The sequence below is a fragment of the Ascaphus truei genome, chromosome 2 (assembly GCF_040206685.1).
Source record: "Ascaphus truei isolate aAscTru1 chromosome 2, aAscTru1.hap1, whole genome shotgun sequence".
Classification (NCBI taxonomy): domain Eukaryota; kingdom Metazoa; phylum Chordata; class Amphibia; order Anura; family Ascaphidae; genus Ascaphus; species Ascaphus truei.
Genome location: NC_134484.1, coordinates 46,893,223 through 46,920,974, shown reverse-complemented (window position 1 = coordinate 46,920,974; position 27,752 = coordinate 46,893,223). Strand labels below are relative to the sequence as shown.

The following is a 27,752-nucleotide window of genomic DNA, read 5'->3' as shown; positions in this document are numbered from 1 at the left end:
TCTTTGTAAGGGCTAATTTACTTCCCCAGACCCATCTGCAGAACTGGAGGGATAAGTCCCTGTTACAGGGACCTTTCCTTAGGATAATACAATCAATGTACGCAGATCCAAAAGCTAAAATAATGGCAGCGGGGTTACTGTCTCCTGAGTTTAAATTATACAGAGGTACAAGACAGGGGTGCCCTTCGTCACCGTTGCTTTTTAATTTAGCTATCGAGCCTTGGCCGAATATCTGAGATGTATGGAAAGTTTAAAGGGAATCAACATAGGGAAGTACGAGGCTAAATTAGCTCTATTTGCGGACGATCTGCTGCTCCTAGTGTCTAATCCGGAGGACGCGTTTGCCCAACATATTTAAAGCAATTGGGGAATTTGGTAAATTCTTAGGGTTCAGAGTTAATGTTACAAAAACAGAAATATTAATCCTCACAAATCAGAATGCTGTAACATGGGATGAGAAGTTACCCTTTAAAAGGACAAGGAAATCTATAAAATATCTAGGTGTAGCCAGGTACCCTCCGGTTCACTCGCGCTCCCATTTCCCCCCCTCCTTACCCTCGATATATGGGGATGTTGCTGATAGGGCGACAGAGTCGCCGGCAGCTCCCTCCGCAGGGCGCCGCCATGTTGTCTGCGCGAGAGACGCGTATGCGCATAAGCAGCGAGGAGCCGACAGAGTGAGGAAAGGTTGCGCATGCGCAGGGCAACCCCACTGCGGCTATAACAGGGGTCGCACAAGTGGAAGGTGCAGAGCGGCGGCCATTAGAGGGAGAGCACAAGGCTCCTAATTTTAAGTGTGCAGCAGAGACTACAACTCCAATGATGCTTAAGGAGAAAACTGCTGGGTGACACACGATAGCCAATGGGATGGCTGGATTGCTTCTGAAGGAAAAACTACTGCCTGCTGGAGCAGGAAGTGAGGAGTCAAGACCTGGACACTGAAGGTGCAGGTAGTGTCCACGGAGCAGTGCTCCAGGGACAAGGCCAGAGGTAAACCCCGAGGGCCCAGTTAGTCCCCTGAGACACTGTACAGATTATAAGTGTATGATACAGGGAAGGCCTTAAGTTAGGGAATCCTTCACTATACTCATAGAGAGAGATGCTGCAGGACATTGCATGAATGCCAGTGCAGTGTGAGAGCTGAAAGAGTATCTGACTCCATAGCAGAGACTGTTCTTAAAGGATCATCTGGCTGGGGATCCCTCCCCGGAGGAGTCAGATGGTGTAATCATTCTTGCAAGCAGCAGCGCATCGTGTTGTGGGACCAAGTTGCGGATTTGCTGATTACTAAGGATTATCCTGATCAGGACTATGATCAGGGAGGTAGTATATTAAGTGCACCACCGGGCCCCAACACAGGGAAGCGCTAATCCTCACATTCACTTTATGGTTGTGGACACTCGGAGGGTTAAGTGCCCAGGCACATTGCTACTCAAAGGACAAAGGGGATGCAATGATTGATATGGGTGATGATGTAATGCTATTCATGCAGGAGGATGCAATGATGTTTATGAAATGAGAGTTATGCAAAGGTTATTATGATGATCCTTAGTAAATACTGTTTTATCCAATTGTGTGTATTTACTGTATGGTTGTTCTGGTGAGGGCACATTCCCATCAAGTTGGGATCCCTCATCAGTGGAGGCGCTGCACCGAGTGTAAGTATACCCCAGGCTCCCAGTGGCGGAGGTTCAGGCCTCTTGTTAGCCTCACAGGTGACAGCAGCATCAGTAGTTATAGTACCCCAGGGGTACACCCACTACATAGGTATTAATATTGCAGCGGACCTGGGAAAACTACATGTAGACAATTTTAAGAGTATTTTTCAGAAGGTAATAAAGGAACTGGAAGGGTGGCAGAACCTCCCTCTGAACCTGTCAGGGAGATGCCAACTGATTAAATGGTCAGCTTTGCCAGAATTCTCTACCCCTTACACATGTTACCATTACTAATAAAACATACAGATACCAAAGAATTAAATAGAGCATTTAGTAGGTTCATTTGGAGAGGAGGGCGACCCAGAATAGCATAAATGTAATTGTCCACCTTTAAGACCCAACTTAAGACACACTTGCTTAAAGAAGCATATGAATAGCACTGTGGATATTCTGAACACATGATACATAAAGCTTGGCCCCCTGCAGACGCACTTACCAGAACTCCCTCCTACTGTCTCTGTACGTTCTCCCTACCTACCAATTAGACTGTAAGCTTCTCGGGCACGTCTGCAGAGTGGATGATCAGGTAGCCGGGTCAGGATTGGAGAGATTAGATTAGTCTTGATACTGTACTTGCCGAGGTCAGATGTAGGAGCCAGTAGAATAGTCAGAGTCCGATAGCCGTGGTCAGGGGTTAAAGCCAGTAGGAACGTAGAAGTCCGTAAGCCATGGTCAGGATTGGAGAGATGCGGAAGGTCAGAGGTAAGCCGGGGTCGGTAAGCCAGAAGTGCTGAGTACAAGGGTCAAGCCGGGTCGGTACACAGAAGATCAATCTGGAAAGCAAGGCAGTGGAACGGAACAAGGCACGGCAATGAACGAGGAAGTGGGAGAACAACGCTACCAGGAATTACGCTCAGCCAAAGTGCAAGTGGCACAGCTGAGCATATATAGGAGGACATGCCAATGAGAGAGAGAGAGGGGAGGAGTAGAGGTGCGGCCTCAGCGGAGGCAGGGACAGGTGGAGCAGTGCAGGAGACAGGTGGGCTTGATGAGAGGACGCGCAGCTGGGGAGCGGTGCACACGGGTCATGTGTGAGCGCCGCGCGATGTCAATGCGCGCAGTAACCAGGGGGCGGAGACAGATTCCGTGATGTCCACAAAGCTCCTCCGTGAGCGCGCGCTGTATAGACAGCGGGGTTGCACGTGGCAGCAGGTAAGGAGGGAGTGTGCCGCGTAGGACGCGCTCCCTGATTCCTTACTCTCCATAAGAAAAACTCCATCTGCTCACCATTCTCTCTATAACCATCACCATTCTCTTGCTCCCCACTCCCTCTATGTCTACTACCACTCCTCAATTCACCACTCCCTCCATGACAACCACCACTCCGCTCACCACTTCCTTATTGACCATCACAATGCCTCCACTCATCATTTATTCTATGACCAACTACCACCTATATGCTTACCACTACCTCCACAACCACCACCACTCCCCTCATTACTCTGTGCGACCATCACCATTGCTCTACTCATCACTCCCTCCACAATCACCATTGCTCTGCTCTCTGTCCATGACGACCACCACGACTCCTTCCACTCCATTCACTCACTCTGCCCCTTAAACTCTCCACACTTCTTCTCTCCTCCATCTCTATAAATAACCAAACACTCTCACAATAATATATTATTGCACAATCACACAACTAAAACAAAGACACAGACAACTATACACAGACAAAAAGAAAAGAATGGACAAGCACAACCCGTATGAGTAAAATTGTATTAGAAGCCAAATAAAAACAAGTACGGCTAGCGAGCTTGCTTTCTTAGGACTCCTGAGAACCCATCACGATTCAGGTTCTCCTACCTGCGCCCGTTGTGTCCCTCTATACTTTATCACATGTACAAGTAAGCAGTAAGTTTGTAATACAATTTTACTCATATGGGTTGTGCTTGTCCATTCTTCTCTTTTTATCTATTCAAGGATCCCCCGCAAGGGGGACACAGGACTTTTATACCCAAAGTTCATATGGACTGAGCACACCAGATATTATATTGAAACATTTTCCAACCAACAAGTCTAGTTGAGCACAGTTCAATTGTTTGTGTTAACTATACACAGACAATATATAGTAGCACAAGACAATACAGCTGTACTGCCAAAAACACTAAAAAACTCACTTATCCTCAAACTACGTATGTTCTTGTGTGTCTTCTCTCCCTCCAACAGCATTGCCAGCTTGTGTATCGAAAACAAAGGTTTATATATGTAGCCCCTGTAAGAAATAGTGGGCTACCAATCCTTCTCCTACTGGAGTAAGCCCTGGTAAGGGCAGGTGCCAGTAGTAATCATGAGTTTTCCCCCCACATAGCCCTGCCTTGAGTGATAGAGGTAGGCCCCTGACTCTGTGGCAGGCCTGAGACAGAGGGGAGGTCCTGCTGACATCATAAGGGGCAGGGCTGTCTCTATTTAGTGGGCTGCTCCTGTGTGTGTCTTGGTTCAGTCTGAGAGTTCTGCCTGGGAGCAGGAGAGTCTGTCAGTCTGTTGGAGGAGTGAGATACTGTGAGTTCTGTTAGAGCTGTTGAAGAGTCAGTAGCTGGAGTGTGGAGGTCGTGAGACTGATGACAGAGGAGAATGTGACAGATAGTCCAGTCTGTCCTGGGAGACTGATGAGAGGAATATGTGAGCTGCACAGTTCAGAGAGAGAGAGCTGAGTACATTTGGAGGAGACAGGAGAGAATAACTCAGAGCCCATCTGAGTAGAGCTGATACAGCTATAGTGGACCAATGCCCCTCACCCTGCTGAGGGGGTGATGGGGGAGATCTAGCCTCACCCAGAGGGCCTACCCTCAGGTGGAGGTAGGGGTATTGAGACCCCGTTACAGCCATCCTGCAGAGGTACAAATCCTGGAGGAAGAGGAGAGGAGGTCAGATACCTGTGCACTGCTGTGACTAATACTGTCCATGAACTGCTGCTGTGTGCTGCATCACTGAGAAAAGACAATAAAGACATTGCTGTTTTATATAAGACTGTGTGAGATTGGAATCTCTCGCCCTGGGACCAGGGCTTTCTCTGGGAAGATTCCAACCTATCCCCTAGGTTTCGCCAGAGAATGGAGGCGCTGCACCACAACCACTAAAGAATGGAGGCCATTACCCCAGAAGCCTGGCCCTGTTATCCCCCACACCAACGCGGGAGACTCAGGCCCTCCTGTTCCAAGCAGGTATGCACCACCATAAAACATGTAGCCAGCCCTCAATACACCTTAGAGGCACGATCTGTGTCTGGGGGGGAGGGGGAACATGGGCTACATTTGGAGGCGAGCTGCTGAGATCCAGAACAGGACAGGCTTTCAGCGAAGCAGAGTGGGAAGAGTGAAGTGCACCTTCCGTGCAAGTACTGGAGAGAGTAGGGCATGTAATACCAGGGGTAGTCAGGGGAGCGTGGATTCCCACACAGTACGCCCTGGGTGCCCTAAGAGGGTGTTGTAAGATGGGTGTGGAGCTATTGCTGTTCTAGTCCCTTGAGGCAGATAGTGTGAGGCAACAGGGGGGGTTAGCCTGTTAAGTAGTCCAGGGACCATGGCCCAGGGCTCGCACTATGAGTGGCCAAAAGTAGGAGACGCCCGTACTTAGGGAGATGCCTGGTACACTAGCCAGCACCCACATAAAACACACCACAGAGTACTTGTAGGAACCGTCAGCCAGTGCGGTGCACAGAGAAGGAGTTCTGCCTAGCCTGGGGTATGCCACATCATACTAGTGAGCAATAGTCAGATAGCATGCAGAGAGCATCAGAGAGTGTCAATGGGTACAGTCAGTGTCTAGGAACGAGTTTTGCACTAGACACTGAGAATAGTGGTGATATACATTTGAAGGGCTCATTAAAGATGGCGGCTGTCACTACATGTGCTCCGCGGAGCAAGAAAGAGTCCAAAATGGCAACAGCAGCGCCATCCACGGCCCAGCAGTTAACAGCCGAGCTAAAATGGCGATTCCTGCCAATCCTGGAGTGTGCACGTGAATCGTGCAAAGAGACTGTGAGAGAAATGTGGAGGGAGATGTTTAGGGGTTTGGCGCCAAACCCAGATTCCCTGGAAAAGGAGCGGCGCGAAAGCCAAAAGCCCACCCACCTGTGCTGTGACTGGCCAACAGACCAGGTCACGTCACACTGAAGAATGAGTGTCCCTCCTCTTGTTTCCACCAGAGGAAGGGGGCACAAGGAGAGCCAATCAGGAGCATCCTCCCCAGCAAAGGGAGGGACAGGAAGTGAGAGCGAGGAACCTCACTTTCATCTGACATTCACAGAGAGAGGAGCTGAAACATTGAACTGTTCCACCCCTGAACTAATAATGTCCGAGCTAAGCATGACCACGTTCCAGTTCCCAGGAGGCTTCCTGGTAGTGGAACTCGACGGCCGAGAGTACCTCCGGTGCCTGTGCATCCACTGCAGGACACCCGGACCGGCCCCAAGCACAAAGGCACGATGCCCTTAATGTGGCACGTTCTACCTGTGGCCTACCGAGCCATGGCCAATGATCAAGACCCCTCGGGGTGCCTCTCCGGGAACACTAACGGAGGTGGCGGAGACGACCGACGAGGCTGCCCTAGTTCCCTGCACCCCTGCCGAGGTGGGAACCAAGACCCGGCCAACTACAGAGCAGAGCGGAGATCCAGCGGAGAAGAGCACGACCGCAGTGGAGGTACCAGAGCGGGCCCGTTTCGTACCACTACCCACTGGCGGTGCCGCAAAAGACCCAGGTGACTCCCTAGCGGAGGATCCGATCAAGTCATCTTCGGAGGAAGAAGATGGCGTTTCATCGGTGGCGATGCGCCTACCAGCGAACCACCCCAGCTGTAATAAAGACGGCAGTCCACTTACCGGAGAGAGGGAGCAGACGAGTCCGGAAACCTTCCGACGGCGAGCAATGGTGCGGCCTGAGGCCCGTAGAAATCCCACGGCCGTGGTGGCTCCCAGTGCGGCGGAGACGGCGTCGGAGGCGGATCCAGAGGGACCCGAGTACATCAGCCTGCAGCAGAGCGGTAAGGAGACTCCACCACCCCCTTACTCCCGGCAGGCGAAGTAGGCACCTGCAGAGGACGAGTAGGAGAGGCGTGCGGCCTACTTACCCGTCCGCGGACCCAATTTTCCACCACCGCCCCTTCCGGTCCTTGACGCACTTCCGGTGTGTGACCACGGAGCGGATGGGGATTCCGCGGGCGGCCATGATGACATCACTTCCGGGTCCGACTGGAAGAGAGGGCCAGGACCGTTGTTCTCCCCGAGGAGAGCAGCTCTGGCCGCTGCCATGGCCACCCTGCGTAGCCAAGGTCCTTCCAGAGGATCGCGGGGCTCAGCAGAGAGGGCAAGCAAGAAACTGCCCACTAGTCGTGGGATTACCCACTTGCTGGACATGGAACTGGACATTGCCCCAGCCCCTAGCGCCCTTGCCCTGGCCACTGCCCCGTCACGAGAATTACCACCGGGACCTAGCGGGGATAAGTTAATGAAATACCCCAAGTACTCCAAGGACTTGCGGGATTGGGAGTTAAGCGATGAAGGATCTGATGGGGAGATACCGTATGCAAATGTAATTCGTATACCTAACGCTGTACCATTTTCTCCTGTATCTAGAGGGAGGGCCCGAGGGTCTCTTACTACTGCTGAGGTCGAGACTGTAAGCACTGTGGTCCACAAAATGAACCCTACTAGGTACTTTAACGCCAAAGGGAGAAGAGATTGCTTGCGCTCTACAGAGGCAGGTACGTCCGGTGTCTCATCTCAGGTGGAGTCGGAGGTAGATACTGGTAGCCCCTTATCAGAGTACGAGCACATTGACAAGTGGTGGGCATCCCTGTTCACTGGGTACCACGCAGGTATGGACCGCACCAGGTTCCTGTTAATCAGGAACAATATAGTTGATCATTGGTGGGCGGTAGGTGCCTATACTCCTCAGGAGGTGGCGAATAAATTAGAACACTGGTACCAGGAGATAGAGCAGAAGGTTATTCTTCCAAAGGGGCCTAGTATTCTGTATGCCGATATTGCTCCGGTAGAACCAGAGTTTTGGGTACTGCCAAGCAGGGCGGGCCATAAGAAACTGACCAAGTTGAGCCGGGCAGATAGAGCCCTAGTGTTCCGGTATAGACAGTCCCACGGGTACGAGTATCCTTATGTGCCTGAACCCATAATGTGAGAAATTGAAGAGAACGAGACAGTTGGCTCAGGGAGGCCGTACAAGAATACTTAAGAACAAAGTTTGGTAAGGCGGGTTACCACAATGAGGACCGAATCAGTGAGGTGGTCCGGGTCTGGAGTATAGGACGGTGCATATACATGCACAGTGTAATCTACCGGCCAGAATCTGGGTCGGTACAGCCCTACTATATAACTGTAACTGACCATAATGGGAGAAAGTGCGGAAGCCTGACCCAAAGCACTATTACTAGTTGGTTCTCCCCGTTGGGAGTACCCGGCTACTGTAGTTGTTACGCCATCTGGTGGATGGCTTGCTAATGTCCTAACATGCAATGTGTTGTTTCCCAGGTTTGCTCTCCGCAGGATGGTGCTGCTAAATTTAGGTCCAAGTGGGGACCATTGGATTCCACCAGAGGGAGAGTGTAGCCCCTGTAAGAAATAGTGGGCTACCAATCCTTCTCCTACTGGAGTAAGCCCTGGTAAGGGCAGGCGCCAGTAGTAATCATGGGTTTTCCCCCCACCAAGCCCTGCCTTGATTGATAGAGGTAGGCCCCTGACTCTGTGGCAGGCCTGAGACAGAGAGTAGGTCCTGCTGACATCATAAGGGGCAGGGCTGTCTCTATTTAGTGGGCTGCTCCTGTGTGTGTCTTGTTTCAGTCTGAGAGTTCTGCCTGGGAGCAGGAGAGTCTGTCAGTCTGTTGGAGGAGTGAGATTCTGTGAGTTCTGTGAGAGCTGTTGAAGAGTCAGTAGCTGGAGTGTGGAGGTCGTGAGACTGATGACAGAGGAGAATGTGATAGATAGTCCAGTCTGTCCTGGGAGACTGATGAGAGGAGTATGTGAGCTGCACAGTTCAGAGAGAGAGCTGAGTACATTTGGAGGAGACAGGAGAGAATAACTCAGAGCCCATCTGAGTAGAGCTGATACAGCTATAGTGGACCAATGCCCCTCACCCTGCTGAGGGGGTGATGGGGGAGATCTAGCCTTACCCAGAGGGCCTACCCTTGGTGGAGGTAGGGGTATTGAGGCCCCGTTACAGCCATCCTGCAGAGGTACAAATCCTGGAGGAAGAGGAGAGGAGGTCAGATACCTGTGTACTGCTGTGACTAATACTGTCCATGAACTGCTGCTGTGTGCTGCATCACTGAGAAAAGACAATAAAGACATTGCTGTTTTATATAAGACTGTGTGAGATTGGAATCTCTCGCCCTGGGACCAGGGCTTTCTCTGGGAAGATTCCAACCTATCCCCTAGGTTTCGCCAGAGAATGGAGGCGCTGCACCACAACCACTAAAGAATGGAGGCCATTACCCCAGAAGCCTGGCCCTGTTATCCCCACACCAACGCGGGAGACTCAGGCCCTCCTGTTCGAAGCAGGTATGCACCACCATAATACATGTAGCCAGCCCTCAATACACCTTAGAGGCACGATCTGTGTCTGGGAGGGCTGGGGGGGGGGAACATGGGCTACATATATATAAACGCAAACTCTCATAAGCTTAGCGGAAGCAAACATTGCATGGAGGTGTAGCCCTGTGTAATTTTGGGGTTACATGCCTCTCTCCTGCTGTGCAATAATCCCTGTTAAAAGGGCTGGTTTGCCAGGAGTAATCATGAGGTTTGCCCTCATCCCCTGTGATGTGTAATGTGTAGTGAAGGAAGTGACATCATGCTCTGTGTCCAATTACAGTGACACAGGGGTGGTGCTTACTGGAGCTATATAGTATGCATAACTTCCTGAATTTAGTGTTGAAGTGTGTGAGTGTCCCACATGAAAGGCTGTCTGACCCAACACAGTGCCAGGCTCTGGCAAGGATTGTGGCCCTCCCTTAGAGGAGAGGTGGGCAGACTATTCCCCTTGCTCTATTAGAGAGTAAGGGAAGAGCAAGGACAGCTTCTAGGGCCCAGACTAGGAGTGGTGTCCAGGGACTTCCTTGAGGTGGGCAACCTTTATGATGTGCGGCTAGAGATCGGCCGCAATGATGGGTAGTCTGCCACTAAAGATGACAATAAAGAATGTCCAAATTGAAAGAACCTTCTTGCCTGAGAGTGGAGTCATTCAGGGAGAAGCTGCACCCAGAGGTTCTCTTTCAGAGACTCCTCCCTGCTGTCGTGGGGACCTGGAAGAGATGGAGGCGCTGTACCAGAAGTGAGTAGTTCTCGGCATTACCTCACGAGCCAGTCCTGATGTATTTCCCCATATCAACGCGGAAGACTCCACACTATAGTACATGTAACATGGGGCAGTTTCCTCACGTAAGGGGCCAATATGAGATTGGGGGGGGGGGGGGGACACTGTTACAGATGGCAAATGACACAGGTTCCACATGAATATTTAATCTTCAAAGTACCAGCCATATTTAGCACAGGATAACATAGCTGACATTAAAGTGAGGCTGATTACCACATTAACACTTTCTGTGTTGCTTTGAATTCATAGGTGATTTCTGAAATAGTTTGGGGGTGTTCATGGGCACAGGACTGCAAAACAGGGAAATAAAACACTTTTTTTCTAGATGCATGAGTGCAATAGAGGAGATTGCTGCAGTTACTGCAACATGCAACATTGAGAGAGTAATTATGAAGCAGTGCTGAGAAAGTAATTATCTATTAGAAATGCATTGAAGAAGCAGTTGTGTCATAATGCAAGACGTTAATGTTAAGGTGGAGTTTCATTTAGGATGAAAGTGACCCAATGGTAGTTGTGCTACTGTAAATGGGTTTTTACACAGCTTGCTAGTCAGAGAAGGTTATGCCTCTTGATGTTAGGAAAAAACAAAACAAAAATGGTCAGTGTTGCAGAATTTGATACATTACCTTGCACTACAGTATGTACATAGCTGGACTTCAGCCAACCCCTCTTCTTGATATTTCTGAAACCTCAAAGTTATGCATAAAGGGAACAATTGTTGCAAAAGACTTCTGTATGTTGACCCAAATTGACGTCCGGTGACAATGCCTACAGTTGCTTCATTCGAACACTACAATTGCCTTGATACATAGACCCAAATACTGTAAACGTTAAACATTGTAACTTACAATCCAGTACTTCAACATACGTTACATGACGATAAAGGGGCTGATCCTATATGTACCGAAGCAGTTGATCGGGGGCGGGGTGGGAGGTTTGGCCGACACTTCCCACTGAAGTCAATGTTGAATTTTTAACAAAAAGGGTCCGATCGGCTGCTTCGGCACATATAGAATTAGTCCCATAATTGATCAAAGTTCATATCCTGTAAGCAGGTTGAACTGGGACTCACCAGGAGTTCAGACTCTAGAACAGGGGAGCGCACACTTTTACGTCTGTGCCCCCCTTTCTGCCTGCTCCGGAGCTCACGATCCCCACTCCTACCTTTACCACTGCATCAAATGACGCTCCGGGGTCACGTAACCAACAGAGTCATTTAACGCCGGTGACGTCATATGAACACGCTGCGTCATTTGACGCCGCGTTGCCAAGGAGACGCATCACAGCTTCTGAATCCAGGTAAGTTTTTTTTGTTGCAGGGGCCTCACGCGATCCCCGGGCATTTAATTTAAATGCCTGGGGGAAGAGCGTGGGACCTCTGCAACCGCCCGTGCGCCCCCCAGACAAATCTCCTGCCCCCCAGTTTGCGCACCGCTGCTCTAGAACATTACTGTTGAAATAAATCAGTTTCAATTCGATAGTATGCAATTTAATTCCACAGTTAGAATCTATTTAATTTAATTCTTTTTTCCATTGAATTTGCAAGTCATGACACAGCCTAATATTTTCCATCGACTAGAATCTAAGCTTCATGTGATTCTATCGCGATCTTATTTTATTCCAGATATTTCTAGGAAAGAACAACATTTAAGGAAGTTTAGAAGGGACTTGTAGAACTAACTATAAAGGTTAAAGAAAACATTTCTCTCTTTTTGAGAGAAGTGGCTAGTGGCACCTTTAAGATACAGTATGTATTTATAATTAAGAAATTAGGACAATACCCTATATACGCTTCCAGTTTAAGATGTATAGTAGCAATAATGGAAATGCCTTGATTATATCAACGTTAAAAAAATCAATTTATATTTGACAAAGACAAATGAAACTAATGTATAATACTAAACAAATATATATATATATATAATAAACATAGGCTTAAATTATGTACCACATGAAATAAAAGCAAGTTGGTCATTTTTATCAATTTTATTTCAAACTGGCAGCAAACAACATTACTGAAGAAAATTGCTTTATTTAATAATTTCCTTATCTATCAAACACTGGACAAAGAAAGGGGTTATCATCTTCTAACTCCAATTGCAGCTAAAAGAATTTTGTTCATTGGTTATTATGGCACTGGATGAGCTTACACCAGCACTGATGATAGTGATAAAAATGACAGTCGGCAATAGCATAATGCTTTAGCATTCATCCATATCTCATATAAATTCTCCATGTCTGCTCCAGTCTTTCACACATTACACAGTTCATAAACTACAGATTTTAAAGCTATTGACTTGGACAGGAAATAATCATATTTTAATACTAATGCTTTTAGTATTCTCCGATCAATACTGTGTATAGTCAAGTCTGTACAGTAAACTGTGTGTAGTATCCAAATTTGTATTAAGAAAGTAGAGCAAGCAACCCATATATTCTATTTGGACTTCTCAGGTGAAATGCTAGATGTGGTTCAGGGCTATGAAGGTTGTGTAGCCATGTGTAAAATTGGTGTACATATCTCTTTCTCATGCTGGCAGTAAACCTGGTAAGTATGCAGGATTGCCAGTAGTCATCATGGAGGTTTGCCCTCAAACCCTGGTGAGGTGTCATATGTCCCAAAGGAAGTGACAACATGCTTGGTGTCCACCCTTAGTGACATCAGAGATGTGCCTGTTCCTGAGGTGATATAAGACACAGCACTGCCTAAAGTTAGTGGGTTGAGTTTCCTGTTGTTGTGCTGCCTCTGTTCAGTGAGGCACGTGAAGGTCTGCAACAGTGTTGCAGTAGTCTCATGCTAGCTGTGAGTCTGTGCAGCTAGAAGCAGACAGAGAAGCTGTTGAATCTCCCTAAGGGGAGAGGTGGAAAGCAACTCCATTAGGAGAAGGAGGACCTTCCAGATGGAGTGCAGCAAAGGAATGAGCGGCTAAGCTGATAGCTGTGAGGGGCAGCTGGCCCATACCACCAAGCAACAATAAAGATGCCCTGTTCAAAGACAACCCCACTGTGTAAGTGTGAAGTTACTCTCCAGTGGAAGGCACCACCAAGGAGAAGTTCCTCATCAGAATCATCCCCTTGCGGACGCAGGGATCCTGATGAGGTGGAGGCGCTGCACTGGATATAGGTAGGACTCATGCACACTACCTCAGCTGCCTGTCTGGGTTGGCAATCCCCACACAACATCATGCGGACTCAGGAGTCCTGTTGCCAACAGGTGCACCACCAGACACAACCATGTCATGGGGACTGGTTAGACCACAGGGGCCAATGTGAGATTGGGTGGGTCAGGCTAGGTCAGAAAATCCGTTACAGTTGAAACAGGCTGAATCCAGACACAATGAGGCTCTGGTGGCTAGAACTGTGTATAAAGTACTGTAGAGTGAATACCTGTACATACAGCCCTGAAACTCCAATCCATTCAGATATCTCTTACAGTGACCACACATGGCCTGTCATTTTCTATTTATCCGGCAAATTGTTATCTTTTAACAACTTGCTTGATTTCCCAAATAGTTTTAGATAACACACTTTAGTGAATATGGGCCTTAGCCTGAATTTACCTCCAGTAAAGACATGCTAAAGAATAGCACTCTTTTGTGGATCTGGGTCTGTAATCTCTACAGAGCATAAGCATGACAAATTATTTGTATAACACATGAAACTCTCTGCAATGCTATATATTTAAAAATATTATAATTATTATTAGTTACTAATGCAGCGTTTTAAGATTACAGGGGTTGCCTTCTGTCGTAATATCCCTTTAAAAAATAATCCCTTTAAAAAATAATTAAATAAAAACAAATCGCAGAGAATTGCTTCTAAAAAAGAAACCATAGATGTGTGAGTAACATTTTATGTTGCACATTAGGTGTGCTTTGAAGAATTTTCTTATTATATGTAGTCTGCAAATAGCTTGTTACTGCTTGATAAAAAAAAATTAAAAATCAATGTTTCGCAGGTTATGAGTGCCAAAAGAGAAAAAGAGTTTGGCAAAAAACAATGAGCACTCGTGGGTGGAAAACAGAAGCCATACATCAACAAGAATGACACATTGCAAGACTCAGGGAGACCCACTTGCAAGCACATAACAGGGGGGTATGGAATATAAGGGGATAGCCGACAGTTTATAGAAATTACTACTGGGATACACTTCTATCATGTAAAATTAAAGAAGGTCCTAACTTCAGGAAACTGGGGAGGAGGAGGAAGAGGGGGATTTGGTTAGGAATATTATAGTATGCTGGCAATATAACAATACTGTAGCTGTGCAGAAAATAGAATACATTTCGTTCATCATAACTCTATGCCCAGGACATACTTGAAAACGAGAGGAGACTCTCAATGTATTACTTCCTGGTAAAACATTTGATAAATAAATACATTTAACCATCATAGGGGTAGATACGCAAACTTCCGTTAAATCTTGGGGTACTAGCGTGACGTTACCTGCGGGGTAGGATTTGCATCTACAATGATGCATCTTAAGTGATCATCTTTAAGTGAGAATATATAGTTAGAGTATAGTTTGACTAGAGGTGGACAGGGGACTGCCCTCTTCGACACAGGACAACAAATGGTGAGCTTATCTGTCCACACTATGATCCCATGCTTGTCACCCTGTACTTTTAACCACACACCCCTGTACACCTTATTTACTGAAGCCGCTTCCACCAGACTGCACACAACTACTCCACCACTCAACCCCTAAAACCCCTTAACCAACTCCCTCTGCAAACCCGGAATAGGCCCAGGCATTGCAATGCAGCAAAACATTTTGGCAAGGAAAAGGCACACCTCTGCTGTTTAGTCTGCACACACTAACTTGGCTCACAACAGCTTCATGCAACATTACCTACGTACCTCTATGATAATGGACCTGGTATGTATCTCAACTTTGTTCTTTCTTATGGCCTCATGGAAATGTTACTCTCTCTGTCCATTACAACCCCTTCCCTCCTGGTCCACACCCAATATCCTTATACACTCTGGATTACTCAAACGCCTTGCACTATCTACTGAATATTGGTGGAGAACTCTGAAAACTAGCACACCAACCACTGCTTACTCTAATGGCAAACATCACAAATTTACAACTTGCAAACAACTACTTACATTTCTACTCATATTGTTACTCTCTTTAGCAGGTGATATTGAACTTAACCCAGGCCCTCTCATTTCAACACTGTCCTATACATCTGAGAATACCCCATTCAAATTCCATAAAGGTCTATCTGTCACCCATATAAGTATCCGAAACCTGCTGCCCAAACTGGATGAACTAAGGGCATGGTACCGAATGCATAAACCCAAAGCCATCGTTCTCCCAGAAACATGGCTAACCCCTAAAACCCCAGATGCAAATATCGCCATTCAGGGATACTCCATTTCTAAGAAAGATAGGTCAAAGAGAGGAGGAGGGGTGTTATTTTATATTGCAGACACCTTACAATTTACACTATTAAATTACCCCCTAAGACCACCCTCTTTTGAAATCCTAGTTGACAAAATCTGCCTCCCCTTTTCTAAGCCCGTCCTGATTGCTGGCATCTACCAACCCATAAAGCCCCTCTACAGTCCCTGACTGATATGACCCAGTTTCTTGTCTCCATTTCCTCTCTGAATGAGAAGAGTGAGTTTCTAGTCCTTGGGGATTTCAACTACAATAAGCTCGACCCTACAAAACACAAAATCCAGATACAACTCAAGTCGCTTAACCCAACGCAACTCATTTCCCAACCCACACGGACAAACCTGAAATGTCACAACCATTCCTGGCTAGGCTGGATTCTCTCCTCAAATCCCAGCAGAATCCAATCCACTGGCATCCTTCCTGCCATTTTTAGTGACCATGCAATAGTGTACTGTGTAAGGAAAATTAATCAAGCCCTAAAGTTCTCCTCACTGGAACATTTAGAAACTTTAACCCACAACAGTTTCTGGCAGACCTTACCAACTGCTCTTGGTACAGAATCGACTTAATTGCCAACCCTGATTCTGCTCTCGACTATTTCTAAGCCTAGTTCTTAAAACTCTGTGATACCCATGCCCCACTACACAGAATAAGAGTACAGAGGGCCCATCTGCTGTGGGTTACAACTGACCTTATAGCGCTCAACCGTCTTACGGATGCCTTGTGGAAAAGCTACCAAGTAACTAGCAATACCAAGGATCTTAATAACTACAGTTGCCTGCGGAATATGAGCAGAAGGCAAACAAGACATATAAAAGCACAATATTACTCTGACAATCTTCACTAGAATACATCAAACCCAGCTAACTTCTGGAAGGTTATCCACAATATATACCAGCCTTCTAGCGATCAACAACCAAGTAATATCACTAAGGAAGATATTACTGTGACAAATCCCCCTTACATTGCAAATGCATTCAATGATTACTTTGTGGGGTGTGCTACTAACTTATTAGCGAAACGCAACCCAAACCACAAACATGAACCTAATTCTGAGAGAACACCTATAGCCCCACCCTCTCCGAACACGGTTCACAATTTTCAATTTGTCCCAGTATTTTAAGAGGCGATTACACAAGCGCTCCTCAAATTAAAACTAAGCAGCCAATGTGGACCTGACACTGCAATCTAAGTTCCTAAGACTTGGTGCCCTAGCCATTGCCAAACCAATTGCTTCCATAATCAACTCTATTTTGTCTACAGGCCATATCCCTAAGACCTGAAAAACTGATTTCCCGATCTTCAAAAGTGGGGATAAAAACTGTCTTAAACTACAGGCCAATCTCTCTTCTCCCAATACTATCCAAAGTTGTGGAAAAAATGTGTTCAGTCCCAATTAAGCGATAACTATATGTAGCACTGTTTCCCCCACCACCTGGGAGTTCCACTCTATTGCTATCGTGTGGTGCTGAGGTATACCTGTAGATTCAGGAGAGCTGAGCTGATCTGCGGTGTAGTGGAGATCAGGACAGGCTTTTGATGTCATCTGTAGTTCCTTCCTTTGGTGTTCAGCGCCTCCATCTTCAGGGGGCTCTGGTAGTACCGGAGACAGTCCTCTCACATCTTTCATATACCACATGCACTGACTCAATCCAGGCTGATGTATAATCAACAAAGGGCTTTATTCAACAGTCACTGCATGATGGTATTACAGTGGTGCAAGGGTTCAGAGGGTTCCCACCTCTGGATGGTGCTTTAAGCTGATAGTTTAGGGTCATCTTCCTTGATCAAATGTTCCCACAGCCACAATGCTGAGGGTGAGCATGCTCATCCCATTATGGGAGAAACTCACAGCTCTCTGCTTCCTCTCTCCTCCAGAGCAGAAACAGGACTGAACTAAATTTGCATTCCCTCCTAGGAGGAACAAGAAGGGGTGGGCTCATGGTCTATACCAGATAGGCTTACACAGGCCATGAGTCACCACCTTACTTCTGTCACTCATAAGAAGGGCATGAGGGGGGGTCAAAAGCCCACAGAATTAACCTGTTACTGCCTGTAGCTAGCAGGGACTTACATAACAGCGGGAAAGCCAGGTAGAAAGAAACATACCCTGTATATATACAAAGACACATTTCCCTGGCCAATTCCAATCTGGCTTTCGCCCCAAACACGCCACGGTAACTAGCCTGCTAAAAGTTTGCAATGAGACCCAGTGTGGAATGGAACTGGGACAACTCACTGGTGCAATATATAATACTGCTGATCATGTTATCTTGCTAAACAAACTCCAGTGCTATGGAATAGGGAAGCATGCTTTTAACTGGTTTCAGTCCTACATATCAGGTAGATACCAACATGTGTCCATCTCAGGCTCTAACTCCAACTCCATGGATATCCCCTGCGGTGTCCCACAAAGCTCTGTCCTAATGCCCCAATCTTCTCGGTGTCCATCAATGATCTTCCTACAGCTTGTAAGGGAGCTCCAATACAGATGTATGCAGATGACACAATCCTATATGCACACAGCCATAGCCTCTCTGACCTTCAACACTTACTTCAATCCATCTTTTTGAGACTCAAAAACTGGATTTCCCAAAACATACTGTTTTTAAACACTGACAAGACTGTAACAATAGTATTTGGGACTGAGGCTACATTTTTAAAGCTTCCAATGACTGAGCTCCAGATCAGATCCAATGCTAATACCACACGAACTCCTGTTACTAGTTTTAAATACTTGGGCATGTGGTTTGACTCCATTTAACATTTGGGATGCACATTGATACCATCACATTCAAAACCTATGCTAAACTAGGTGTGCTTTATCTGAAAAAATCCTCCCTACGTCTGCTGGTCAGAAAGCGTAACACACAGCAGATGCTAATGCCAGTTATCGAGTATGGGGACATAGTATACGTCTCGGCACCCCAAACCCACCTTAGCCAATTTAATACCCTCTACAATTCAATATGCCGTTTTGTTTTCCAGTGCAACTACAACACACATCACTACAAAATGCTCAAAGAACTAGATTGGTCATCATGTCTCCTGTCTTGCCTTCAAATACTTTCTGGGCAAGCTACCCGTCTATCTGAACAAGCTCCTCATCCCTACCACATGCAGCACTTATCATCTGAGATCTGACTCTAAAAGACATTGGAGTCTTGGTCCCAAGGTTCAGCAAAGTATCCGGCCGCTCCTCCTTCTCATACCGTGCAACCCAAAACTGGAACAATCTACCAGAGACTCTCACAGCCGCCACCAGTCTAAGTTCATTCAAAACTAAAGCTGTCTCACATTTTAATCTGGTCTGTAACTGTTACATACGCCTATAATATATTATCTTTAACTGTGCATGTAATGTCTTGTATATAATATATACCCTGTTCACTTATGTAACTATGTATTGTAACCATATATTATTTGTCATCATAACTCTATGCCCAGGACATACATGAAAACGAGAGGTAACTCTCAATGTATTACTTCCTGGTAAAACATTTTATAAATAAATAAAAATAGGAAATGTACATTAGCTTCCCTGCGTTTAACAGGTATTTACAGAAGCTAAATATATTAAAAAATAACGTCCGTTAGAGCCCTCATTTGCATATCACTAACATGATGTTAGCCAGCTAACATTGCGATATGCAGTCCCTGGCACTAACTGGCTGTAACACTGGCTTGTCTTAGCCATATGCTAAGGAATATGCCAGATATATATTGCAATGCACTACAGATATAGCGTCATTTATTTTTGCCAAGGTCTCGTGGATTGCGTCCCACAATATTATTTTGGCTGCTCGCAGCTGAATCGCGACTGCGTCGCTAGTGGAAAATTTGAGTTTTAGCGTTGATTGCAATACTTCACAGAAATGATAGTTGGCGCCAAGTGTGCTAATGTGTCTTCAAATCTAAATGCAATGTATCCCGTCCCTTATTCCCGTTCATCTCGTACAATACGATTAGATATCTAATATATTTAAATCTAACCCACTACTTATTTGCCTAAAAACTTCAGAGGACTACAAAGTATTTTAAAACATGAAATATTTTTTTTTAATAATTACAGTTCATGACTTTGTAAAAATACAATAATACAAATGTCTTCGATCTCTTTCCAAATGTACAGTCTTCTTCAACCGGCATCTTCATCGGGCTGGCCAGCTCTTGGGCACTTTCCCCTGTAAAATGAGAATGTTATATATTAATAATCAAGGAGAAATACAGTAGCGTATTGCATGAATTACATTGTGTGGTATAGTACTGGTTTGTTTCTATGGGAGCAGGTAGAAATGCATATGCATGTCATTGAATTACTGCGCATGCGAGTTTATATGGAATCTGGTTGAAATGCATGTGTGAGTCATTGAATATCTGTGTATAGCATGCAGGAACTGTATTGAACACGTGTTGTATGGGTATTGACCAAAAAAAATGCATGAATTACATAACATTACCGGACAGTATTCCTAGATGTGTTTCCTGCACGAACACAATGTTGATGCTCATCAGCCTGCCAAACCTGTAAAACATGAATGAAAACAAGAATTAAACAATGACAACAATAGGAATTTTTGAAATAATACAATATTCTTCATCCAACAGCTGACATCTTGTTATTGCTGTCTCATTGCATGTTTAAATGTTAAATAATTGTGAGCATGTTATTTAGAGAAGAACATAATGTGGATGAAGGAATTACAGTACATTATCGGACAGTATCGCTGGATGTGTTTTCTGCCCAAACACGGTGTTGTCATCAGCCTGCCAAACAAGAATGAAAATAAGAATTAAACAATAAAGATCTTAATTAAAAACATTTTCTGTATAACTGTATTTATGAGATTAAACATTTTTCAGTAAAACTTTATTTATTTAGTTTATAAATTCATCTTCTTCACTAGGAAGTCTCCAGCCCAGAGTCCTTTGATGCCGCAAAAGTGCATTGATGCCGTCTTTGAATTGTACAGTGCTGATTTTAAACTGCTTCTTTAGTTTGTTTAGTTTAGTTTTAGTTTGTCTACAAAGGCTCTCCTCAAATTGATGGGAATTGCCCTTTTCCCACTTCTGGCCATCTTCTTTTTTTTTCTCCATGACGTTCCTAGATTTTTCACCATAGGAGGTTTGGGTGCTACTCGAATTTCCTTCCCCCCTTAAGCATGTTTCTTTTTGGGGGTCTTCAGTACAGCTGGTATCTTTCGCTTTCTCAGGATTTGGCTGGAACAGCAGCAGAAAGCAGATTCTTATGTCCGTAGAAGCTGGATCGATCCATTGTTCAAGCACAAGATACAGTATCTGAAAGCACAAGAGAACAAGAGTTAGTGTATGAGTGCTCACCACAAACAGGACGGAACTGCAGGGCTGTGCACGTGCGGTGTCCCCCAGCTTGTTAGTGTGGTGTGCATCACCTGTCCCGTCACGGGGTGCGTGGCCAACGGGCAATCCTCATACTGGGTCAGGGTAGGAGAGGTCAGAATAGTCGTGATACTCGCCGTGGTCTAGGATTGGAGAAGTCGGATGGTCGTTGTGTGTAGCCAGGGTCCAGGAGTAGAGGGTGAGAATGGTCGTTGTGCGTAGCCGAGGTCCAGGGGTCAGAGAAGGGAGATGTCCGGGTACAAGCTAAGGTCAAAAGGTACAAGAGATCAAGGCAGAATGCACAGAGGCTACAGCAGGGCAGCAGGATGCTTGAGGCAAGCACTTCGTACATCAACACAATTTGATGATCAGCCAATTTGCCTAAGAGCTGGATGAGCATATAAAGCACAGAGAGCCAATGGGAAGGCTGCAGGCAAAGAGTCATCACACATAGACTGTGTACTGATAGGCAGGGGCAGAGTGTATCACAGTTGTGGAGTAATGAAGGGAATTAATGTTGTTAACCTTAACCCCCCGAGTGTTTCTTGTCATGCGACACCGACGTGAAGCGGAGACAGGAGCGTCCTCCATTGGGACGCGGGGTGGAGTCTAGGTCTGGTCCCATCACCCAATGCGTCACGGGACGCATCACGGAGGCGGGACCGAGGTCCAATCCTCACAGTTGGTTCTGATTAATATCAGTGAGTGTGGCAATGCAATTTCTGTGAGCTTTTATGTACCGCACCGCTGACGTCACAGGGGCCGCATTTGGTGTTGGGCGGGGCTACGTTTGTTTACTGTTAGAAGGTGTCAAAAGTAGGCTTATACCTGTACCTGTCGCTTTACCTTTATAATACAGGATAATTTGTAACGAAAATGCAATTAACCTTGAATACACATTAGTTTGTGGTTCAGTCTTTCTGAGAAGCAGCAATGACCAAAATAAAATTACCAAAGAAACTAGCATTGCGATAATGCACATGCACAAGAAGGGATACAGAATAGACATCCAACGGTGCCTGTAGGAAGCGGCATCCAGGTGACCCTGGCCTCTGTTCATTATCATGCCCAAGCGAAGACTAAGATTTGTAGAAGGGTGAGCAGGGTCAGAACTAAGTACAGTACTGTATACACTCCTGCTTCTAATGTTTTTCTTCACACAGGCACGTAGTACAGTATGCGTATATGCTTCTGCACTCTTTTCATCTTTATAATATTACTTATTTTCACAGTGAAGCGGTGGATGAGATCAGCCATAAAAATGATGAGCGCTCGGCTGCACAGGTTCGGGGATATTCTGCAGAAGAAACATGATCTTACAGTGTGTGAAACCAGCATCAGGCAATTGAGACGCAATTAGGGCTGGACCTATGGACGTGTCAGGTAATTAAAAAAAAAATGTAAAATGTGGCAATGTACGATGTAATTCTAGATTCTTACCTGCGGTAAGCTGGCATTGTTTGGTGCTCCTGTTATAAATATGTAAAAATCTGTATGGTGTGATGAACATAATAGCTGCTTCAGTCCACTGACTGAAGCAGCTATTATGTTCATCACACCATACAGATTTTTACATATTTATAACAGGAGCACCAAACAATGCCAGCTTACCGCAGGTAAGAATCTAGAATTACATCGTACATTGCCACATTTTACATTTTTTTTTTAATTACCTGACACGTCCATAGGTCCAGCCCTAATTGCGTCTAATTCAGCAGCTACAATGTATCCTTATATTACTAAGGTAACATTATTTATTGTTACCATTTAAAGCACCAACTGCTGGGAACATTGGCACCAAATTATTACAAACAGGAAAGTGTTGCACAGATCTTGCTCTGCTTGGGAGGTGGGCTAAAACCTGCTATAGAAATCAAAGAAGCTTTAAAACTAATTAAAATGGCATTGAGTTGAATAATTTAAAAAAAGGCAGTAAAAATGATCTAATACTACAGTACCGTACTGATATATATATATTTTTAAATCCATATAAGATTTCACATGTTTTGCTGCTTTAATATCTTTGTTTACCTCGATCGCAGCATGTTTATCATGTATGACTTATTCTGGGAAGTACAGCACTTTCCTTATATCACATTTATGGGTATGCTACTGTATATTTGTCTATAGAAGCCAAATTCTAAATCACCACATAGCAGAAAGATTTATTAATGTAACCCATTTTTTCTTGTAATTGCAGAATGTTTCCCATGATAAGGGAGGCTAACCAGATAAAAAAAAAAAAAGAGTTGACCAAGCACATGCATTGATTGAGAGTGGAGAAAAGTTTGATGTTATATTTTCGGATGAGATTTTTGGAAAGATTTGTCACTGTGGCATTCAGGAAAAAAAAATATATCCTCGAAACCTCGGCCAAAGCATCTACTCAAGCTTCATGTGTGGGGTGCAATCTCAAAACTTGGACAAGAACCCATAGTTATATTTGAAGGTACAACAAGTCCCTGTGTATCAGTGTTATATTTATTTTACAGTTGTACTCTAAGTGTATCTGGATGTTACCCTGACCCTGGATAGCAGTGTTAAACAGTATACAGTTTTGACAATAGTACTATAAATATATCTGAATGCGACCCTGTCTCTGTATAACAGCGTTACATTTGTTTTTTTGTCCAGGATAATAGTGTATTTCCAGAAGGCCATTATCTCCCAGATAATACCACACATTAGGCAAGAATTTCCATCTGGTCACCAGTTCTTCCAAAATAACGACCCAAAGCACAGTGCCTCCTTTATTAAGGAATGTGGAATCAATTGGGTCAGAACACTGCCAGAGTAAGTTCTGTAACTGTTTTGAGCAGTATTACTGCATACTATTAACTGTACTATGCTGCTGTGTGTGGTTGCTTTTTTATTTTCTATAAACGATTTATAGACGATTTGATTATAATTTGGAAGGGAGATAAAAACACTCTGAAACACTCTAAACCTGAATGGGACTGCCAGGGTCCCCTACTGTGTTAATCCGATGGGCCATTAGTCTTTCTGCAGAAATGTCAATGAAATGTTGCAGCATGTAGTACCCAGCATGTACCTGGGTCTTGTTGGTGATTGCCCCAGATTTTCCAAGGCAAGTTTTAGAATACTCGTCGGCGCAACTGTATATTCATAAATTAGATTTATCTATCATGAGTATATACATGAGTCTATATAGAAGACAATACAAATTTGCATTCAGGGTAGCTGCTGTAGGTATATACAGGCATACCCCGCATTAACGTATGCAATGGGACCGGAGCATGTATGTAAAGCGAAAATGTACTTAAAGTGAAGCACTACCTTTTTCCCACTTATCGATGCATGTACTGTACTGCAATAGTCATATATGTGCATATCTGATGTAAATAACGCATTTGTAACAGGCTCTATAATCTCAGGTAGGGAGCCGGTATTGCTGTTCAGGACGTGCTGACAGGCGCATGCGCGAGCTGTCGTTTGTTTATTGGGCGATATGTCCTTACTCGCGAGTGTACTTAAAGTGAGTGTCCTTAAACTGGGGTATGCCTGTATAATTAATTTTGTTTATTTAACATTTAATAAATGAAATAATTAGATTACATAGTTCTTGATACCATCAATACTTGTGTCAGAAGAGGTAGTTTATCTTAGGATACCTGTTTAAAATACTTTGTATATCACATGAATTGTTTGATTTATGTTTGATAAAGTTCTGAGCAGTTGAAGTTTTTTTGCAACACATGTCTATACCCTATGTGCGATCATGACAACGGGTGATGTCCGCGGGGGGCGTGGCCTGCACTCGCACTCACATTGAGCCCTGTAGCTCAACAAAGGGCAGAATGGGAGTTACTGAAGCTGCCTTAGGAAATCAGTGTGGATTGGTGGTGTGATTGATGTGATGTCAACAAGCGAGTGGGGGACGACCTGACGTGGCGACGTCACTGCGTTTTTGGCGCCAAATGGGGCATTCTCTGTATGTGTATTTAAGGTATGTAATTTGGCTTACTTACTAACTCCATTGATAAAGTGCAATGCATACGAAACGCGTAGGAGGTCTGTTATACCTCTATTTTTAATGGACCTAATAAAATAATCTTTTTATATCTATTTTGGACCCACTCTCTTGGCTGTGCGCTGTATTTTCTATTTTTGCACATGGGACAATAATTACATATATTCAGTGTAGTACCAGTATTCGGTTATGCCCTGACATTGGCTGCAGGCTTATAACGCTTTGGCCAAAGGGTTTAACTAAATAACCCTTATTCGTGAGATTACTATTTTATTTTAGCCTAATTGCTAGGAGGGCAGGAATCGTTCTTTTTTTTTTCTCTATATGTATGGTATCTTTTTACCAGCAGCAAACTTCTATAGGTAGGAGCGCGGTAATATGTACAGTCATAGATTAATTTAAGGAAGTCCATTGGATTGTAAACATTTTAGAAAATTATTTTTTTTGGTTGGCTATGTGGGATTGCACCTTCGAAGTACTCTTTACACACTCTCTCTAGGTGACCTAATCACACCTCTTGGGTTCAAATATCACCTCTATGCTGATGACACACAAATTAACTTTTCTACCACTGACCTTATACTGTACCTGCTGTACAGACTAATGTTTCTGAATGTCTTTCTGCTATATCATCGTTTATGGCCCTCCGCCGACTTAAACTTAACATTTCAAAAACCGAGCTCCTCATACATACTCCCAAACCTGGCCCTATTTCCTCCTTCCTAATTACTTTTGGAAGTACTATCATTCGCCCAGTAGCCCAAGCATGCTGCCTAGGGGTCACACGCGACTCCTCTCTCACATTCTCTTCTTACATTCAAAAGGTAGCAAAAAACTATCGTTTTTTCCGCCGCAATATTACCAAGATATGCCTTTTCCTCTGTTGCTTGACTGCAAAAACTCTGACACAGACCCTCATTCTCTCCCATCTCCACTACTGTAACCTCCTGCTGTCCGGCCTTCCTGCCTCTCACCTGTCTCCCCTACAATCTATCCTAAATGCTGCTGCCAGAATCCTCTACTCTTTCTGAAATCTGTTTCGGCATCTCCCCTGCTGAAATCCCTCTCCTAGCTTTCTTTCAAATCCCGTATCACACACTCAATTCTCCTCCTCACTTTTAAAGCTTTACACTCTTCTGCTCCTCTTTACATCTCAGCCCTAATTTCTCGTAATGCACCATCCCGAATCTTGTGTTCTGCTCAAGGATGTCTTCTCTCTATCCCTTTATGTATCTAAAGTCCTCTCCCATCTTAAACCTTTCTCACTGACTGCCCCACACCTTTGGAATGTCCTTCCCCTCAATATCCGACTAGCACCCTCTCTACTTTTAAGACCCACCATAAAACACACTTGCTTAAGGAAGCATATGAGTAGCTCCATGGCTGATAATTAACACCTCATACATTAACCTTGGCCCTTTGCAGACACACTTACCAGAACGCCCTCCTACTGTCTCTGTACGTTCTTCCTACCAACAAATTAGATTGTAAGCTCTTCGGAGAAGGGACTCCACTTCTGAAATGTTACTTTTATGTCTGAAGCACTTATCCCCTATATGTGATTTATTATTTATATGATTGTCATGTATATTACTGCTGTGAAACGCTATGTACATTAATGCGCTATATAAATAAATACATACATACATACATACAAAACTACTCTGTTAAATGTAGTAAATTCATAGTAAAATTACTTTCCCACACAGAGTGAACAAGATGTGTGCTTCTCGAGACAAGTACAGAATTGTTGTGCCTTTGCCATTTCATTTGTCAGATTTCATACTTCCAAGTGGGATTTTAAAGCCCATCCCTCTGCAAGGATCCTTTCTGAATCCAGAAAATGTTGTCATGTTACTTGAGCTATGCAAATGAAACTAGAATTGAGTAGCACGGAAAAAGCAAAAAGCCATGTACAACTTTCAAAGGAAGCCACAAAACTTTGAAGAAAGGAGCACAGCTTGACAGCAATGTTTTGTTATCTTTTTGCTCCTTTCCATTCTCTCTCTTCACCTCTGCTGAATTAATTTTGAACGATCACAATATCACAATATCAACGTAACAAAATGTTTGCCTATGTACTTGTACACATACTGTATGCTCTACTTGATCATGTATGTATGTGCACAAAAGGCCACACTAGCAGTTTAAGTAGGAAGCGTACATAAGAACTAACTAAAGAATTAACATACTTTGACAAATCACAAACAACACACATCAGTGGGAGAGTGCTGCTCAGTGGATGGACAAGATTTCAAGAACATAAAGACTACTATTGTAAAGTTATGACATTTCATCATAAGCTCACTGGGTCCTACTAACGCCTTGTTTCAGAACCAGGGTCCCAGAAGGAAAAATCTTAGCCAATCAGCACTTATACAGTAGCAATATAAAGGCAACTAACCCAGCCCTATACAACCGTAATGCCTTCCAGGAAAGGCTGCTGTCATCCCGTGTAAAATAACAATGTGTCAACCCAAACTGCCCTAAAAAGTTTAACCCCTTAAAACCCGAGAGACTTTTAAAAGAAGAGACAGAAAACAGGAAAAACAAATTAATGGAGAAATGTGGTACACTTATCTTAACATCATTGTAAAGTATCTACCACTCAGTATAAAGGTTTAACTGCATACAGTAAAAAAATTATGCAATTAATTATTTCCATCAAAAATACTGTTAACAGTTTTTCTGAATCACACCAAGCAACCAGACACTTTACATCTCTACTTTAACACCGTAATCTGCCAACATCTGTTTCTTACATTGTTGTGTTACTGTACACAAGCCATTCATATGACACAATTCAACAAATGCATAACCAGTCACATAATGTAGTATCTCCTCCTGTATAAATAACACGGACAGAATTATATGCAGCTTTTCTGTGGAACATGCCTAAAGACCAATTTCCATTGTATGTATACAGTACTTTATTTACAAGTACAGTG

At 44.5% G+C, this 27,752-nt stretch overlaps 1 protein-coding gene across 1 annotated transcript in view; it reads right to left on the bottom strand.

The window, feature by feature from the left end:
* The window catches only part of SAMD12 (sterile alpha motif domain containing 12), a 453,365-nt gene that overhangs the window by 80,336 nt on the left and 345,277 nt on the right, over nucleotides 1–27,752 (bottom strand). The gene's annotated exons all lie outside the window — the stretch shown is intronic.